Genomic DNA, 20,123 nt, shown 5'->3' on the forward strand with positions numbered 1-20,123 from the left:
AGGTTGGTCATAACTTTCCTTCCAAGGAGTAAGCGTCTTTTAATTTCATGGCTGCAATCACCATCTGTAGTGATTTTGGAGCCCCCAAAAATAAAGTCTGACACTGTTTCCACTGTCTCCCCATCTATTTCCCATGAAGTGATGGGACCCGATGCCATGATCTTAGTTTTCTGAATGTTGAGCTTTAAACCAACTTTTTCACCCTCCTCTTTCACTTTCATCAAGAGGCTCTTTAGTTCCTCTTCACTTTCTTCCATAAAGGTGGTGTCATCTGCATATCTGAGGTTATTGATATTTCTCCTGGCAATCTTGATTCCAGCTTGTGCTTCTTCCAGCCCAGCGTTTCTCATGATGTACTCTGCATATAAGTTAAATAAGCAGGGTGACAATATACAGCCTTGACGTACTCCTTTTCCTATTTGGAACAATGGGCTTAATAAGAGCACCTATTTCATGGCAGAGTGACGGTGGGGTGAGGAGGTGAGATCCTGGGTGATGCCCTGCCCCTCTCTTGTCCTCAGTTTCTCCTCATTTTCATGCTGCTCAGCTTGATTTCTGAGGCCTCGGCTTGGGGACTGGGCCACCTTCTGGGCCTGAGTCCAGGAAAGAGGCCGGCCATCTCATAGGACCCTCTGGGAGGCTGACTGAGATAAAAATAGCCCTTTCCCAGGGAAAGTGAGAGTGCAGTGGGCCCTGCCAGTCAAGCTAGAGGCCTGCGGAGGGAGCAGTGTTTGAGCGTGGCCCATCCAAGGCCAGCTTGGAATAGGGGAGACCGAGGCTTCCAGGGGCCCCTCTTTTTCTCCTTTGTGGGTCCCCAAACATTGGCTCCAGGGGAACCCCCACCTCTCCCAGGTGGCATCTGTAAAATGGGGGTAACAGTCGCTGTGACGGGGGTTCTTGTGTTAACACAGTAAAGCACTCAGCACAATGCCTGGCCAATCCACAGTCAGTGCTCTTCCAAGCTGGGCCTCAGTTTCTACACCTGTAAAATGGGCATAGAAACATGGGCCCTTGCAAAACTGAAGTGAGGATTAAATAATAGCATTTGAAAAGTGGTCCTTCTTCCTCCGGTTCCTTCCCCTTCCCACAAATCCAGGCTCCCTGACAGCCAGGGTCTGCCTGCGAGCTGGCAGGGACCTGGGTTCCCACTGATGGCGTGGGGTCATTGTGGCTGTTTGGGGTGGGAAGAGTGGCTTCTTGATGTCTTAGTAGAAATTGGGGCTGGGGGCATGGCTGGGAGTGTCGGGGACAGGAAAGGGCCTGGCAGTCATCTTCCAGGGCACCAAGCTCCCACTCTGCTGAGGACCTGAGTCAGAGGTAAGAGCCCAGATAAGCCACTTCCAGCTGTCCGCTCATCTGCCTTCCCTTCCCGGCCTCGTCCATTCACTGTCTGTCCCAGATGCCTTCCTGTGGCTTCTCCAGCAGGAAGCCTCCCAGATCTGATGGCTGAGGAGCCCTGAGCTGCCTCCAAGGGCCCCCGTCCTCTCCTAGTGCTCTGACTACCCACTGTGGGCCTGGCTTCCCAGGGAGTCCAGAGGCGTCCAGAGAACAGGGCTGTGTCACATTCGCGCCATAACCCCAGGACCTAACCCGAGGCCAGGTACGCAGTAGGTACTTAGTAAATGTCAGATGGGCAAGTGAATGAATGATTGGGTCAAACCTTGGAAGCACAGCTATTATGAGAAGACCCTGCTTTTGGTAGATAGCATGACCACAGATGTCTGACTGCCTGGGTTCAAAGCCGGCTCTGCCACCAGCTGACTGCGTCATGGGAAGCATGTTGCTCCCACCCCTTCTGCCTCAATTTGCCCTTCTGTAAAATGGAGACATAGTAGCGTCTGGTCTACAGAGGTACCGGCAGATGAAACCAGGTGACCTGTATGAACATGGGGCAGGCCACTTAGCACGTGGCCAGTGGCCCAGGAAAACCTGCTAACACTAGTCCACGCTCCAGAGATGCTGTGATTCTCTGCTCTGACTCATTCCCGCTGCGACTCTGTCACCCGGAACGCCTTCCCGGTTGGCAATTTCCGTGCGAGCCGCCTTCCCCTCAGCTGTGATCAGGATGGACGTTAGTCCAGGCAGCCCCGCGGGACCCTGCAGAGCTCTGATGGGCGGGCCCGGGGGTGAGTAACAGGCTCAGAGCTTGGGAAGGAAGGAGATCGCCATGCCCTCCCCAAGCCCAGCCTGGGTGCGGGATGGATTCCGCCCACCACTTCCAAATCCCTCGCTCCCCAGGGCCCCTCCCGCCACCTCCTCCTTTCCTGCGTACACGACCTGCTGTCCTGGGAACTTTGTAAGGACCCACAGCCCGTCCCACTCCTTCTAATCCCAGGTTTGAATTCATGTATGAGGTGACCGCCTACAAACAACAATAGAGGGTGTCTAGTGAACACTTATTTCCTGGAATAGGGTTGGCACATAGTAAGGGCTGGATGAGTGTTTCAGGCAGGGTCGACTTAAGTGTTTTAGGTATGAGTGTGGACTGTCCGGGTCAGCTCTTACGTAAATCGCTGTGTTTCAGACTCTGCAACGAGCACTGGGAGAACCACAGCCCTAATGCCTCCCCTTGCAGTTAATTTACACTCTCCTGAATGTTGTCCTCTTGAGCCAGTGGTAGATCTATGATGAGGGTGTTGTTGTTCCCATTCTACAGATGAGGAAATTGAGGCAACAGCAGGGCAAAATTGAGAAAGAGACCAGAGGCTGTATCTTCTGACCTCACACCTAGTCCTCATCCCATGTAACCAACAGACTCTAGTTGTTTTGTAAGCTTTGAATAAAGGGCCAGGTTAAACTGAAGGCTATATATATAGAAAGACTATATATATATATGCACACATACATATACATATATATTCAAAGGGGGCTTTCCTGGCTCAGATGATAGAATATAGCTGCAATGCAGAAGACCTGGGTTCGATTCCTAGGTCGGGAAGATCCCCTGGAGGAGGGAATGGCAACCCAATCCAGTATTCTTGCTTGGAGAATCCCATGGACAGAGGAGCCTGGTGGGTCCATGGGGTCTCAAAGAGTCGGATACAACTGAGCAACTAACACTTTCACTTTCATATATTACTATATTATAAATGTATGTACATATATGTTATATAAGTATATAACTGTCTATCTATTCTAGGGCCTCCCAAACATCCCATGACCTTACCCTGAGATAGTCCTAACCATAGACTGCTTGGTGAGCCTGGGGCCACATGAGGAAGTGAGGAATTGACCTGGGCTGTTTCTTGGCCTCCAGGGTTCTCAACCCCACTCCTTGCAATGCCCAATACGTTTATGAAGCTTAATCTTTCTGATCTGCTGTTGCCCTAGATCCGGAGGGGCCCTGGGAAATCTGAGGAAATACTTCCAGCTGGAGACTCGTGTTTGTAAAACATTAAAGCATCTCTCCCTTTCCTGGGTCCTAAGGCTTTAAAAGCTAAACCATAGAAAAGGCTGGTGCTCACACTACTATATATAAAACAGATGAACAACAAGGACCTTCTGTATAGTATAGGGAACTATATTCATTATCTTGTAACGACCCATAAATGAAAAGAATCTGAAACAGAGTACATATATCGGGTTAACCAAATAGTTCATTTGGATTTTTCTGTAAGATGTTATGGAAAAGCTCTAATGAACTTTCTGGCCAACCCAGTATATGTGTATAACTGAATCACTTCTCTGTATACCTGAAACATTGTAAATCAACTACACTGAACTAAAGAAAAAAAAAAGCCGGTGCTGTGGGTCCCTTCACCATTTCCTGGCCAATTTCACATACTGCACCTTTTGACTTCTCAAGACCCCTGCACTGGGGGAGGATTCTTCCCATTGCCCAGATGGGGAGACCCAGATTATAAGTGGTAGAGAGCCTAAACCTAACCCTAACCCTAACCCTCTGCCCCTTTTTTCATCAGACTCTCTGACACTGAACACTTAGGGCCGTGAGCAGGGGTTAGTCTGGAAGTCTCTGCTAAGGGCTGACTTGGCCCTGGGGTGTGGGGGAGCGGAATCCAGGCCATCTTGCTCGGCCCCCAGAGGGCCCAGGTTAGAGCCCCAGGCTGGGCCTTTGTAAGAGGCAGTGCTGACAAGCCTCTGGCTGCTGGCGTCTGGGGCCTCACAGCTGTTAGGATTTGAGCCTTTGTTCAGACTCTAAAGCTCTAAAGCCCCTCCCTGCTCTTCTGATCTCAGACACTTTGATGCTGGTGACAGACACAGTCCTGGCTTCCCTCGGGAGCTAGGACTCTAGATTTCTGAGGCTGCAAGGGCGTTGTTGGAGGTTACTGAGCTGACCTGTTACTGAATAACCCTGTCAAAGGTTACCTGACCACTGCTGACCCATAGCCCAGGAGGGGAAACTGAGGCCCAGAGACAGGGTGCGACGGGCCCAAGTCACCAAGGGACATCTGCTTCCACACCACCACGCCCCCAGGCCCTCTGCACCCATCATATGCAGAGGAGTTCAAGACTGTGCTAAACGAGCTGAGCACCGCTCGCCAACCTGAATCAGGATGAATCGCTCACCAGGGGTTAGGACCCTGATGACGTTTTAGAAGATTATGTATTGATTGTTGCAAACTGCAGGCAGAAGCTACCCCTAAAACAGGGGAGAGAAATAGGGGGAGGGGGAGACAGGGAAGAAGAAAGAACAAGGGGGAAGAAACCTATTTTCTCTTTTTTGGTGGAAAATACTCCATTTTCCGAGGAGAAGCACACACTCTGCACAGGCCCAAAGGCCCACAGTCTGAGGCGGGGCCACGAGCACCAGCTAAGGAAAGCATCAGTGAATGCCAAGTTTCCATTTTATACCTTTGGGTCCCATGCTATTGAGTCCCCAGGCCCCGTGGGTCACCTTCTGCTCAGCCTCCCAAGTGGAGGATGTGTCTCTTACCTCCCAGCCCTGAAGGGGCTGGTCCTGGCACAGCTAGCCCCCTCCCATGCTCCCCTGGCACACCTCCTCACTCTTTTCCACAGCAGCAGTTCGGCACATACAGGTCTGGCACGTACGCAGGACTCGAGACCCCCCCCCCGCCCCCTGGTTTCTGCCCAGGGATCAGCGAATGCCAGGCTTTGCCTTGTGCCAGAAGCCTGGGCTGGGGATGCGAAGGGGCCGGGTTCCCCAGTGTAGGTCTGAGTCTCTGATCACTGTTGCCCCAGCCCTTGCACGCAGCCCAAATATGGCCTTGCCGGCTAAGTTGCTTCAGTCGCGTCCTACCCTTTGCGACCCTATGGACTGTAGCCCACCAGGCTTCTCTGTCCACGGAATTCTCCAGGCAGTGGGTTGCCACGCCCTCCTCCAGGGGATCTTCCCCACCCAGGGATCGAACCCGCGTCTCATGCCTCCTGCATTGGCGGGCAGGTTCTTTACCACTAGCGCCACCTGGCAAGCCCAAGTATGGCCTTGCCCAGCCCTATTCTGGGCACCCAGAGGACATGGACTCTTTCTCATCTTGACCCCTGGGTGGTAGAATGTTCTGGAAGCTCTAACTCCAGGCTCCAGAAGAGAAAATCTCAGGCGGGGCTGGGGTGCCCTCCCAGAGCCCTCTCTCCCCTCACCCAGCCTAACCACATGCAGGACTGGCTGGAAATCTTTTATTCGAGATCACTTCAAAATCAGCTAGGATCCTTCTCCTTTTTGTCTTTGCTTGCTTGCTTGCTTTTGTTCTCCTGCCTTTACTTAAATCTTTTTCTTTTTCTCCCTCTATTTTTTCTGTCTTTTCTACCCTTCTTTTCTGTCGCCCTTTCTTTAAAAAATTCAGGCAGGTTAGGAATCAACTGACTTCTGCTTGGAAAATCCCACGAACAGAGGAGCCTGGTGGGCTAGAGTCCATAGGGTCGCAAAGAGTCAGACCTGGCTGAGCAACTGACCATGAGCAGGAGCTCTGTGTTACCATCACCTCCCCACAACGTTTTCCTCGGCCACAAAGCTCTTAACAACTCATTTATACTCCCAAGCACTAACTGGTTCAAAAGAAGGTGCTGAGGATGAGAAGTAAAGATATCAACAAGTCCTGTGATGGCTGCCCATTCCAGGCGGCCTGACCCTCTTCAGCTCAGCAGTGGAAGGACAGTGGGCGGGTCCAGGGATATTTTTGTGCCTCCTCTGGGAAGACTGTTTTGGATCCAGCCTGCCCACATTGTAGAGCACCTTATGATGGTTCAGTGGTGCCAGGACGGGTCTGTTTACCGCAGTGCTGGTCCCCTGGGGGACCTCAGAGACCACACTTAGGCCTTGGGCACTGGAGGCCCATCAGCTAAGAAGCCAGGATTTGAGTCCCATCTCCAACACCTCCTAGCTCTCTGGCTTTAGATGAGACCCTCAACCTCTCGGGACCTCAGTTTCCACCTTTGGGAAATGGGAGTCACCATCGTCTCTAACTCATGATGCCCAGGAGAAGAGTCAGTGAGAGGAACTACCACAAGCGCTGGGCCAGCACCTGGCTCACGGTGAGTGCTCAATGAAGGCTCACGGGTATCGATGGCTCTTACTCATTGTCAGGTCACCAGGGGTGGATCACACATGGTCCCCACCCCAAGGAGGAGGGAGAAGGTGACGCCCTCCCCTCTCCCAGGCCCTCGTGGGCTGGGTTGTTTGTGCAAGAATGGATGATGCAACCTGGAAGGCTGCCAGGTGGTGGCAGCCGCCAGTCCTGGAGGGGGCTGTGCTGTAAACAGTCCTGCCACCAGCTGTCGGGACCTGTCCAACTGTTGCAGAAGTGACTGGAGCCCGCCCCTGGCTGCCCCACCGCGCTCTGCCCCGGGCCTCCGACCACAGAGGTCAGGGGCTATGACTGGTGCGCTGGCCGCGCCGGCTCTGCCTGGGCGCCTGTGAACTCCCTCAACTGCTGCCTCGTGCGTAAACTTACCTTTTGTTGAGGCAAGCTCTTCTATCCTGTGCTGGGGGCTCAATTTCTGCCCTGACTCAGGCCTTAATGACTTACCTAAGGGTCGCTGCCTCCCTGCCTCCTCGTTCCTCTGGCTTTGCAAGGAGCTGCCTAAAGTCAGATTCTCTCCACCCCTTCTCTGCTCAAAAATGGTCAGGACATGTTCCATCCTCTTGCCTGGCCTGGTGGGAGATACTGCTCTCCCACCACTACCCCCATTCCCGACTTCCCCTTCCAGCATCACTGCCACTTCTCACCTCCTGACCCTTTGCTATAACCACACGGCTCTCCCTACTCTCTCCCCAGACCCACCCCAGCTTGTCTGCCTTTGCCCGAGCTGATCCTCCAGCTGGAGGTCCCTATCCCACCCACCCTCCACCCATCTGAGACATCCATCCATCTTTTCAAAGGCCAGCACTTCTTTGAATGTGTCCTCATGTTTACACACACACACCCTTTTTCATTCTTTACGTGGTATCTTAGTTTTGTTTGCAGATTCTATTTCCTCTCCTAAACCCCAAGTTATTGCAAATACAGCTCGTGGCATCCAAGGTTGCTATCACCCCCTCCCCCCCACCCACACACAATCCTGCCCATACATAGATGTTCCATAGACGCTCCAAAAATGGCACATGAAATTACGACCCCATGCATGAAAATATTTCTTCCCTCAACCTGAAAGCATTTCTGAAAGTCATTTGTCTGATACAGACATTGCCCAAGGCCTATAGGACCAACAATAGCATCATTGATAACTCCTTTTGCATTGCCATTTTTAGAAGTACACAGCAGAGTGATATTCTGAGCAAGAATCCTCCGGAAGATTGGACAAGTACATGCAAACGGCTGATTCTCTGTGCCCCCAATCCAAAATAAAAGTCACCAGCCTGCTTTAATAACTCAAGAGAATAGAAGAAAGAGGGAGACACACAAACATACTTTGACTCTAAGAGGCTATGAATAGATACCACAGCAGTTAAGTCCCAGCCCGACAAGCAGTCTTTCTGCATAAGAAAGTTGAAAGCATGCATTACCTGTTAGGCTCTGAAACAAGGGTAAAATTCAGGGGTAAGAAAAAGGATTTTTCCGAGAGTGTCTTAATTCAGAACATGCTCCCTGAGTTTGCCTTCAGCCCTGGCCCTGGGCTTCTGGCTGCTCTGCCAGGCAGTTCTGAAATGCTCTCCTTTGAAGCAGGGAGTTTATTTCGGGCCCATCGCATGACCAATGATGGCAAGCCAAACTATAAGATGTTATGAATCTCAGGTTTCCTGTTTAAAGACTGCACCGAGGAAGCCGCGATCCTGGTTTCCTCCAGGCCGCGTCAATTACGGACTTGACTTCGGAGAGCATCTCGGAGCCTTGGCTCTCCCGTGACGTCATCACTTCTGATCCTTGACACGGAGGCCATATATGGGTATGTTTCTGGAACTCCCCAGGAGGGAGCGAGAGAGGAGAGAGATGCAGAGAGTAAGAGACACAGAGCTGGGAGAGAAAGCTGCAAGCAAGAGCAAGGAAGGAAATGTGGGAGAGAGGAGAAAGGAAGAGAAGAGACAGAAAAGAGGGAAAGTGGGAAGAAAGGATGGAGAGAAGAGAGGAGGAAGGAGGGGAGTCAGGGAGGCTGGGAAGGAAGAGGGGAAGGAGAGAGACGGAGAGCAGGCAGGAAGGCAGGGAGGAAGAAACTCTGAACGAGAGGGAAGTGAGGATACGCAGGTTCAATGTTGGGCCTTTGCGGGTAGCAGGTGGCAGAGCCTGATATTTGGGGGTCCCAGGGCAGGAATCCAGCTGCTGGAGTCTGTGGGGTGGGCAGGGGAACAAACGAATGAATAAGCCTGTGGGCAAGCCCGGGCAGGGGCAGTGGAGCCCTTCCTCCAGGCCCAGGGAAGAAATTCTCTGCTTCTGGACTCGAATGAGTGGCCCCAGATGTTAGCCTCGGGTGGCAAAGACAGCACACATACGGGCACATGCCCTGAGCATGCACGATGCCAGGCACCCACATGCCCACGTCTGCGTTCAGATCTCAGGTTACAGAGTCGGGGACGCTGGAAATGTCACTTGGCCACTCCTCTAAATGGAAAATAATTTCCGTTTCAGAGACCACTTCCCCTTGCAGAATATTGGACTTGTGACCCCAGAGCGTGGCTCACTTTGCATATTCCATCTGGAAATTAATCTCAGTGAGTTCAGGGCGCCCTGTAGTCAGGTCAGTGTTCTAGAGGCTGACCTGGGGCTAAGGACAGGAGGGTGTGATGAGTCCCAGGCTGTCTGTCTCCCAGCTACCAGCATCACCTCCACTTGGGACAGTCCCCCCAGGCCACTGTGGCTGATGACCCCGAAAGGTCAGTTCATACATAGCACCCCCAGGCCATGTGCTATGACAGGGATGCAAGAGAAGAGGGGGCTGTCCGGGGCTCTTTACTGTTTGGGGATATTTCTCGGCAGGAAGAAATTCTAGTAGGTTCCATGGAGTGCATCCTTGGAGTTCTACTGCTTCCTTGGGATCCCTGCCAGATGTAGGGCACAGATGCCACTGCCTTCCATGTCAGAGACCCAGGTCTGGCCTGCCTGGGAGGGCTGGGCTGTGCGCAGGGATAGGGCCCCTTTTTAGGTGGCCCTCTGTCTTGCCTCTCCCTCCTAGTCCAGACAAACCTCATAGAGTCAAGAAAGCTGGAGAAACTTGGTCTCCAAATCCTGTTGCCTGTGCCTGCACTCAACTTTTGAAAATTAAGAGCCTGAATTGTGGGTCAAGCATCACAGGGAACAGAAAATGCATCGAGGGCGGACAGCAATGGGAGGGGGCTGGCCAGACACACTTTGACTCATATGACAACGTCTTCCGGCTGCACTTGCACAACTCTTGCAGCAAGTGCTATCATTACCCCATTTCACAGATGAGAAAACTGAGGCTTGGAGAGACTGCGGAGTTTGTCCAGAATCTATAAGTAGTGGTTTAGCAATTTGAACCACGTCTGCCTGATGCAAAAGCTGATGCTTTTAGCTATAGCTCTATCTCCCCAAAGTGAAAGTGTTAGTCGATTAGTCATGTCCAACTCTTTGTGATCCCATGGACTATAGCCTGCCAGGCTCCTCTGTCCATGGGATTCTCCAGGCAAAAATACTGGAGTGGTAGCCATTCCCTTCTCCCAGGCATATTCTCAACCCAAGGATTGAACCCAGGTCTCCCACATTGTTGTGGGCAGATTCTTTACCGTCTGAGCCACAAGGGAAGCCCCTATCCCCCAGGTAATGAGGAAATCAAATGTTGGAGCAAAACAAGGAGTGCCACAAGGCTTTGACTATAAATTGGTGAATATTTGCTATTCCCCTAGTCCTTCACTCATCCCACGTGGGAGGCTTGATGCTATGGATAAAGGTCCACAGAGTCTGAGACCAGGTTGGCCTGTCTGTTCACATTACAGGTCAGTCAACTCCAAAATGAAGTTGGGCTGACATGTTGATTCCCAAGCTAAACTGCACATTAGAATCCTATTAAACTTAGCCATACCTGCCTCTACCCCAGAGATTCTAATTTAATTTATCCGAGGCAAGGCCTGAACAGCACTGATTTTTTAAAACATTTCATTTAAGTGTAATATGCCCACAGAAAAGCAGACTTATCACTAGAATATATCCCATCAATTCACAGGCACCCCAGCACCACATCAAAGAGAGATGCATCAAAGAGATTGCCCATTTCAATGCAACCCTCTGCCACCTCCTGCCAAGGGTGACCGCTCTTCCTGATGACTAGTGGCTCAGGTTGTTTTGAACTTCCTACGAGTGGAGTTACACCAGTGTCTTCCCCACTGAACAGTGTAGTCTGAGGTCCGTCCATATTGTTTCATGTAGTTCCAGATTGTTCCTTCCCATTGCCGTGTGGTTTTCCATGCTCTGAATATATCTCAGTTGGTCCACTCTGCTGCTGTTGGTCCTTTGGGTGGTACCTAGTTTGGGACTATAATGGATATTGTAGCTGTGAACATTCTAGAACATGTCTGTTGGTGACTATCCATGGCCATTTCTGCTGGGCCAACACCTAGGACAGGAATCAGTAGGTCATAGAATCGGTATATGTTCAGCTACAGGAACACAGCCAGTTTTCCAAAGGTGTTGTACCGACTGTGTGCCTGAGTTCCAGGTACTCTATATCCTCCCACAGGCTGTGTGCCTGAGTTCCAGGTACTCCATATCCTCACCAGCACTTGCATTTTCCACCTTTTCTCACATTATCCATTCTGATGGGCAATACTGTTAATTCACTGAGGTTTTCTTTTATGTGTCTCAGATAACAAATTACACAAACCTCTGAAAAGTCTTGGCCCCAGGGCTATTCGGAGCCTTTGTGCAAGGCCCTATAGATGGTCCTTTGGAACAGTCCTCGAGGGAAGGTTTTTATGGGGACAGAAAGGAGTCCATGGGGGCACAGATGCAGAGGCAGAAATCAAACAACTCGTCAACTTGAAGGGCAATGGAAAGAAGGCCTGGCTGCCAAGAGAAAACCCCAGGGCTCACAGATGGCACCAGGAAGTTTCTCTCCTGATCCCACACAGAGCCTCCCCTCCCTCCCTCTCTAGCTCCCTACCCTGCTTCATTTATCTCCACAGCACTTATCACCCTCCCCCGGAGTTATGATGTATTTATTTGTCATTCCTTATTTATTGCCTGCCTGTCCCATCTGGATTATTTCTGTTCACTGCTGCGGATCAGGGCTTACAATGATGCCTGGTGCATAGTAGGTGCTCATTAAATGACTATTGCTATATGTGTTCTCATGCAAGCCACATAGCTCCTGGGTCTAAACTGGGAAAGGCTGTATCACATTTGCCAGGTTCATCCTAGCTCATGGCTGCATAGACACTCACACACATGCACACACACATCAGACCTTTCAGGCTTCCCTCCATGTTTATTTTAATCTGAATTAGATGAGTAAAGCTGGGGGGAGGGAGGCAGTTCATAGAGCCCCAAACCTAGTAAGGACCAGAGAGGGAGCCAGTCCCAGCATGTTCTCCATATGACAGTGATACCTCTTTCAGGAGGGAGAGAAAGAGAGGGGAGAGGGGAAGAGCCAGAGAAGAAGGAGAGGGCGCTCTGAGCTGGGATGTGGGACTCAGTGCCGAGTTTTGGAACGGTTTGGACCCAGTGACAGCACATCACCAGCTAAAATAAGCACCCCTGAGGTCTTGGTGTGCTGGCCCCTAGCCCTGGCTGCCTCTTGATATCAGTTTATTTTGGTTTCAAGGGATGAAGAGGGACAGGAAAGAGTCAGATCCACACCCTGGGCAGAGTGCTGGGGTGGAGAGGACCCAAGGCAGACAGCAGGGGCGGGGAGGGCAGACGAAGGCCCCAGGTCCTGGGAGGGAGGGAGATGCATCTACAGAAAGGAAGGAGGGGGCGAGGAGAAGGCAGAGAGAAGTCCCCGCCCCTCCTCCTTTCCTTATGATGAGCATGGTGCCCTCCGGGCCGTGGCTAACCGACAGTTCCTTTCCTCTGGAGCAATCGGGACCCTCCTCAACCTCCCAGCTCAGGGGGCCAAGGCAAACTCCTGGAGAGAAGACCGTTTGTCTATTTATAGAGAGCAGAGTGGCTCAGACAGTGAAGAATCTGCCTGCAATCCAGGAGACCCAGGTTCGATCCCTGAGTCGGGACGATCCCCTGGAGAAGGGGATGGCAACCCACTCCAGTATTCTTGCCTGGAGAATCCCATGGAGAGAGGAGCCTGACAGTCCATGGGGTCGCAAAGTATTAGACACAACTGAGCAACTAACACTTTCACTTTTCTTTTCAGAGAGCAGAGTAAGGGCACGACCTCACCCCTCAGATGGGAGAGCAGGGCAGGTCAGCCTCACACCCCATCACACCCTAGATATGGAGGTGACACCCCCAAGGATGAAGGGTCATCACCCTGCAGGACCCCTGGGGATGGGAGAAGGGCTGCCCGATCCCACCCTGCTCCCTCTAATAGCCCGTGGTCCTGTCAGGGAGGAACAGTAGAATCTTGTAAGGGTTTCCATCACAATGAGCAGATCCAAGACACAGACTCCATCGTGGGACACTGGGCTCTTTTCAGCCGCCTGGGGCTTCCTGGAGCCATGACCATCCATGGCTGACCCTCATACAAGAGTGGCCAGGACAGGCCAGCAAGACAGCCAGCTTCAAAGCTCCCTGCTGTAAACCCCACTCGCCACTGTACAAATGGCCAACTCTCCTTGGAGGGCTGCACTGAGCTACCCTGCCCAGAGACGCAGAGGAAGAGCATCTACCTCAACTCAGGCTTCAGCCTTTGGATGCACAACCGTCCGCAGCAGAAGCCCTGCAGCCCCAGGCCCATCCATCTGTGAGCTCTTTCTCCGGGGAGCGTCTGGCCCTAGAGGATGTTCTAACAGAGGGTGGTCCTGGGCCTTGCGGGGACGTGCTCGGTCAGCCCCATGCAGACAGTACCTTCCTTGTGGAGATGCCACTGGCGCAACCTCAGTTATCATCATCCTGTCCTGCTTCCGGCACCGGCACTACTGCTGGTTAATACCTGCTTGCTGCGGGACCTGCCCACAGCCCGGCACTTCGCCGAACCTCACTTTCATCTTCTGAGGCTAGGAGAGCACTGACTCTTCTCTCCCATGGCTTTTAGGGGATTAGACGAGATCCCAGGACTCAGACAGCCCACCCTGGGCCCCACACTCAGTTGACCCTCATCCATGGGACTTCTTCTACCCCACCTGCCCCCTGCAGAGGGACTGTATGTGCAGAGCAGGAGGGCATCTCCCACGGGCCAGGAAGGTGACCAGTGAGTGGGCCTTGGACTGATCCATCCTGGAAGCTGCTGGCCCCTGCACCGGCCAAGCCCCTTGGCCCCTTCCAGGGCTTGATTTCATCATGCCTGAATCACCCTTGGGAGCTCGAGTGAGCTTTGGTAGCTGCCGGGAACAGGTTTTCCATGAACATAAACATGTTTTGAGTGGAGCTGGGCGCTCTCTATTGCCCTTTGGCGAGAGGGAAGGCAACCCACCTCCCAGCCAGGGCGAGCCTGCAGCCAGCCGGCCCTCCTGCCCGGGGGTGAGCCAGGCTGTCAGACAATGCTTTTCCCGCTGGGTCCAGCCTCTCCTGGCCGGCCCAGCGCCATCCAGACAGAGCTGAGGCCAGGTCGCTGGGCCGTTCCCTCCATCACTGCAATGGAGCAGGGAGGGCAGGTACCTCTTGTATTCGGCCCCTGGTCAGCCACTCTGGAGATGGAGCTTGCAGGGAACGAAGTGACCGCTCCAGAAACACAGATGTCACAGGCGGGCGTCTCTGCAGGGCAGCTGGCTGTAGGGCTGCTGACCGCTTCTCCTTTGCCTTATTCCTCAGGGAATGCAAAGTGGCCAGAGATGTGACATTGCAGAGGTGTCAGCAGGGAGGCTCTGAGCTTGCTGGGAGGAGGGGGGGACCTGGGTTCTGGGAGGGAGTTGGGGCTGATGAGGAGGCAGCCAGTGGACTGGGTGTCCCCACATCCTGGGGTTGGGGAGGGATGCAGACACCCCCACTGAGCAGTCCCTCCAGGGGTCCAGGCACCTGCATGGCCATCCCAGAGGGAGGCATATAATCCTGATGGAGGAACCGAGGCCCTCCTGGGATTCACCTGCTCCTGGTGATGGTGACACCTCCACCCACACCACCTCTGTCCCACAGAGAACTGAAAGATCAAAAGAAGAAGAAATGTCTGAAGCAGAAGGTCCTCGGGGTTCACCTGCACCAGCATCCTTTTTCTGAGAAAAGGGAATATGAGGCTGGAGAGGGCGAGGCTTTGCAGAAACCACAGCGTCCAGAAATTCATTCTGCTTCTCTGCAGCTCCCTCCCAAACTTATGGTGTGGTAATAGAGGTTGATAATCACATCAAGCCCTGGACACAAAAACCCAAGTTGCTGGGCAAGGGGGCAGGAACTCCACCACGTCAGAGGGAGATGGCAAAAGGCAGGCTGGACGTCCCCTGGCCACATTTACAATGCCTGCTACCTCCTGGAGGCTCCCAGCAATGCTTCGGGGTGGGGAGGTTGTGGTTTGCAACAGACCACAAGTTCCACTGAGGAACTGGAGGCTTAAGCACAGGCAACTTGGGTGTCAATGTCATTGTGCTTCCTTGTTCCCTCTCCAGGAGGTCAGGCAGGGGCCACTCTCAGCACAGAGTCGCTTTACAAACGCTTTACAAGTGACCTGGGTGACTGCCCCAGGTCTCGCTTGCAGAGCCAAGTGGCTAAGAACCAAGACTCCAGAGTCATCTGCCAGCTCCACAACTTTCTAGCTGTGTGATCTTGGATAACTTACTTAACCTCTCTGAGCCTTGGCGTTCTGATCTATAAGGTGGGAGAAAAAATGACAGTACCTATGCCTCATAGGAAAACTGCAAAGATTAAATTTTATATATGGTAGGCACCCCCACCTTACTGTCAGTTTCACTTTTCATGGTTTCAGTTACCCTCGGTCAACTGCAGTCGGAAAATGTTAAATGGAAAATTCCAGAAATAGACAATTCTTAAGTTTTAAATTTCAAGCTGTTCTGAGTAGCAAGATGAAATCTCACACCATCCTGCTCTGTCTGCCTGGGACCTGAATCATCTCTTTGTCCATCGCATCCCAGCTTCGGTCACTTAGTGTCCATCTCAGTTATCAGATTGACTGTTGAGGTATCACGGTGCTTGTGTTCACTAAGTAACCATTTTACTTAATAATGAGCCCAAAACGCAGGTGCATTGATGCTGGCAATCTGGATCTGCCAAAGAGAAGTTGTGAAGTGCTTCTTTTAAGTAAAAAGGTGAAAACACACAAATTAATAAGGAGAGAAAAAAAATGTATATTGAGGTTGCTAAGATCTAGGGTGAGAATAAATCTGTGAAATTGTGATGAAGGATAAAGGAATTGCTGCTAGTTTTGCTGTCGAACTTCAAATTGCAAAAGTTACAGCCACAGCATGTGACAAGTACTTAGTTAAATTGAAAAGGGCATTAAATTTGTACAATAGTTATTCTGAGAGAGAGGGAGAGAGAGGGACTTCACTCACATATCTTTTTATCACAAGTGGCTCAACTGGTAAAGAATCCGCCTGCAAAGCAGGAGACCGCGGTTTGATTCCTGGGTGGGGAAGGTCCCCTGGAGAAGGGATAGGCTACCCACTCCAATATTCTGGCCTGGAGAATTCTGTGAACTGTATAGTCCGTGGGGTCGCAAAGAGTCAGAAACAACTGAATGACTTTCACTTCACTTCATTGTTATGATTGTTTAATTTTATTATTGCTTATTGTTGCTAATCTCTTACTGTTCCTAATTTATAAATTTTTATTTTATCATAGGAACATATGTGGGCTTCCCAGGCGGCTCCAGTGGTAAACAACCCACCTGCCAAGGCAGGAGACGTGGCACAGATTTGATCCCTGGGTCAGGAAGATCGCCTGGAGGAGGGTGTGGCAACCCACTGCAGTATTCTTGCCTGGAGAATTCCATGGACGGGGGACCAAGGCAGGCTACGGTCCATAGTGTTGCAGAGTCAAACACAACTGAAGCAACTCAGCACGCGTGCATGCACGTATGTTTAGGAAAAAGCAGTATATATAGGATCCAGCACTATCCGTGGTTTCAGGCATCCACTGAGAGCCTTAGAATGTATCCTCCTTGGCTAAGAGGGAACTACATGTATATATTTTGGTCACCTGATGTGAACAGCCAACTTATTGGAAAAGTCCCTGATGCTGTGGAAAAATTGAGGGCAGAAGGAGAAGAGGGCATCAGAGGATGAGATGGCTGGATGGCATCACCAGTGCAATGGGCATGAACTTGGGCCAACTCTGGGAGATGGTGAGGAACGGGGAGGCCTGACGTGCTACAGTCCATGGGGTCGCAAAGAGTCGGATACAACTGGGCAACTGAACAACAACTGTGTATATTCCTTAGAATAAAGACTTATAAATGTTAGGTGTTGTTATTAGCTTAAACTTCCTGAGAGAGACAGAGGGAATGGTGGTTAGTTGAAAACAGTGGTTCTTAACTGGGGACATTTCCTCCTAGGGAACAGTTGACAATTCCTGGAGACATTTCTGGTAGCCACAAGTGAGGAAGCTGGGGGTGCTACTGCATCTGGTGGGGAGAGGTCAGGGATGCTGCCAAACATCCTACAGTGTTCAGGATACCTTTCCCAGCATAGAATTAAGAGCCCAAATGTGCACGGTGCAGTGGTGGAGAAGCCTGGCTGGAGGGACGGCATGTGGAAGGAAGAGGATTGTGTGGGTAGGAAGAGGTCTGCTCGGAGTGACCAGGGCTCTCCCTGCTCCCCAAGGATGGCTTTGGATTTCAGGAATAATTGCCATCAGGAGGGCCAGGTGTTTGGAGTTTAAGTACCTTGAGACTGTTATAGGGAAGGCTCGTTGAACCAGTCTCATAAACAGGCCCTGAAGGTCACCGGCAGAGGCAAATGCAGCCATAATTCAAGCAAAGCAGAAGCAACAGCCTCAGTGATCCCCATGAAGCCTGGGGTTTGCCAGTCAGCAGGAAAGGGGGGACTCAGCCCTGCGAGGGCCAGGTGTCCCTGATGGTAGTGGTGCATTCAGAAACACACACACACATGCGCGCGCACACACTGATGATGCTTAGATCATCTAGACACTACACATAACTTACCTTCTTTCAGTGAAGAGCTGAATTTAATCCACCAGTTGTGAGGGCCGTTGGCCAATGAACCTTTAGTCTCATCAGTCACACCTGACTCTGCGACCCCGTGGACTGTAGCCCACCAGGCTTCTTTGTCCATGGCATTTCCCAGGCAAGAATACTGGCGTGGGTTGCCATTTCCTTCTCCAGGGAATTGAACCTTCGTCTCCTGCATTGCAGGTGAATTCTGAGCCACTAGGGAAGCCCAAAAGGGCGTGTTGCCTCCCCACTAGGGGGTCAAACCCCGGAATCCCACGTGACAGGAGGGGATATTCACCACTATACTAATGAGCATGGCAGCAAGTCTTACAAAAATACTAAATAACTGTCAATGTCTCTTTTTTCCTAAAAACATATACTAGACCTCCCTCTCTTTCTTGGTGCCCGTGTGTGGGTACACATGTCAGGTGAGAGGCAGCTAGCACTCTGAAAAGAGCTCAGGCCTAGCCACCAGGGTCCTGGTCTTGGCCCTTCCGGAAAGTTCTCTGTGACCTCATGCAGACCTTTCCTGTTTCTGGAGCCCTGAGGAAAGAAGAACGGTGCTGCCCCATGAACTGGTAGGAACCCAGGCTCCTCCAGACTCCGAGAGCCTCTGAAACCAGAAGGAGCAGCCATAAGTGGCTGCACCCACAGCTCTTTGCTCTCCGAGAATAAAAATTCTAAGTCAGCTGGAATTCAAAATCGAGCCTATGTAAATATTTTCAAAACCAGAAAAAAAAAAAAAAAAGTTGGGACAACACTGATTTTGAACAAGTGTCTGAGTCCAAGTTGACTCAGTTATTACAGGTGCCGGAAGGAAAACTCTCCTTTGTCTCTGTTCTTTCCTTTCGCCGCTTACTTTCCAGTCCCCCTGGTGCCACTCAAGTCAGCCAGCGTCCCCTCCAAACTGCACTGTCATTGCTCCTGGCCGCTGAGAGCGCGTGACCTGGGTGCACACGGCGCCTGCCAGCAGCCAGGGCTGTGCCGGGGGAGGGAGGGTGGAGGACGTCTGCCAACCCCTGGGCTCCTCTTCTTGTTGACGCGGGGCCTGTGGGTGGCCCCAGCTGGCCAGCTGGCCCCTCGGGCTCGTCCCGCTCTCTGAGCCTCCCGCCCTCTATTTAGCAGCAACGCTAAATAGCAGGATCAGGTGTCTGCCGTGCCACGCGTCCTGGGAGAGGGGAGTGTGGGGGCCCGAAGATAGTCTCCGGGCTGTAGTGACCAGTGGCTGGCTCCTGACCCTTGCCGTCAGGTGCCTGTCTGGGTGAGGGTGCTGCATCCCCCGGGGGCACGTGGATCCTGGGAGAACCAAAACAGGCTGCCTCTGACACGTGCTGCCTGGGCGCCTTGGTGGGCTCTCCATGGCTGCTGTGGGCAGCCCCCCACGCCTTCTGCAGCCTCATTCTCTCTGTGCCCCATTCCCACTCCACCTGTCTGCATGTGGCTATGTTGGACCCTCCAGGATCGGTGGTGGTCTGTCCCTTCACCCTTTGGGCAGGTTCTGCAGAGTGACTGGTGCGAGGTTAGAGCAGGTGCCCTGTGGGTGGTCTGCTGAGGGTCTATCTCCCCTTCCCCACCCCCTGCAACTGCTGGGAGGCTTAGCCCTCTCAGGGCCCCAGGTTCTCAATTTTAAGTCAAGAACCGTAAGGAACACCTTCCTCATGGGGCTGGGGTAAGGCTTAAATGAGAAGATCTAGGGCAGGGTTGGGCTTCTCTTGTGACTCAGATGGTAAAGAGTCCACCTGCAATTCAGGAGACCCGGTTTCAACCCCTGGGTCGGGAAACTCCCTGGAGAAGGGCTTGGCAACCCACTCCAGTATTCTTGCCTGGAGAATCCCATGGACAGAGGAGCCTGGCAGGCTAGAGCCCATGGGGTCACAAAGAGTAGGCACTGTTTACAATAGCCAGAACATGGAAGCAACCTAGATGTCCATTGGCAGACGAATGGATAAAAAAGCTGTGGCACATATACACAATGAAATATTACTCAGCTATTAAAAAGAATGCATTTGAATCAGCTCTAATGAGGTGGATGAAACTGGAGCCTATTATACAGAATGAAGTACGTCAGAAAGGAAAACACCAATATAGTATATTAACGCAGATATATGGAATTTAGAAAGATGGTAATGATGACCCTATATGGGAGACAGCAAAAGTGGCACAGAGATAAAGAACAGACTTCTGCACTCTGTGGGAGAAGGCGAGGGTGGGATGATTTGAGAGAACATCATTGAAACCTGTATATTACCATATGTGGAATAGATAGCCACTCCAGGTTCGATGCCTGAGGCAGGGCGCTCAGGGCCGGTGCTCTGGGATGACCCTGAGGGATGGGATGGGGATGGAGGGGGGAGGGGGGTTCAGGATGGGGGACATGTGTACAGCCATGGCTGATTCATGTCAATGTATGGCAAAAACCACTACAATATTGTAATTAGCCTCCAATTAAAATTAATTAATTAATTAAAAAAAACTAAAACTAAAAAAAAAAAAGTAGGACAGGACTGAGCAACTCACACACACACACAGGGCAGGGCTGTGTGAAGCTCAGTGACTGTAACTATTTCTATTTTTATCCTCGAGGCACA

The 20,123-nt window shown here is 51.8% G+C and overlaps 1 protein-coding gene across 2 annotated transcripts in view; it reads right to left on the bottom strand.

Moving 5' to 3' along the window:
* Window positions 1-8,195, bottom strand: part of ASB2 (ankyrin repeat and SOCS box containing 2) — a 47,867-nt gene extending 39,672 nt beyond the window's left edge. For both annotated transcript variants that reach the window (XM_043921485.1, XM_043921486.1), the window contains exon 1: window positions 7,922-8,195. The gene's annotated coding sequence lies outside the window, so the exon portion shown is untranslated. The remainder of the gene's footprint in view (window positions 1-7,921) is intronic.
* Between the last annotated feature and the right edge of the window lie 11,928 nt (window positions 8,196-20,123).

The sequence above is a fragment of the Cervus elaphus genome, chromosome 13 (genome assembly GCF_910594005.1).
Source record: "Cervus elaphus chromosome 13, mCerEla1.1, whole genome shotgun sequence".
Lineage (NCBI taxonomy): Eukaryota > Metazoa > Chordata > Mammalia > Artiodactyla > Cervidae > Cervus > Cervus elaphus.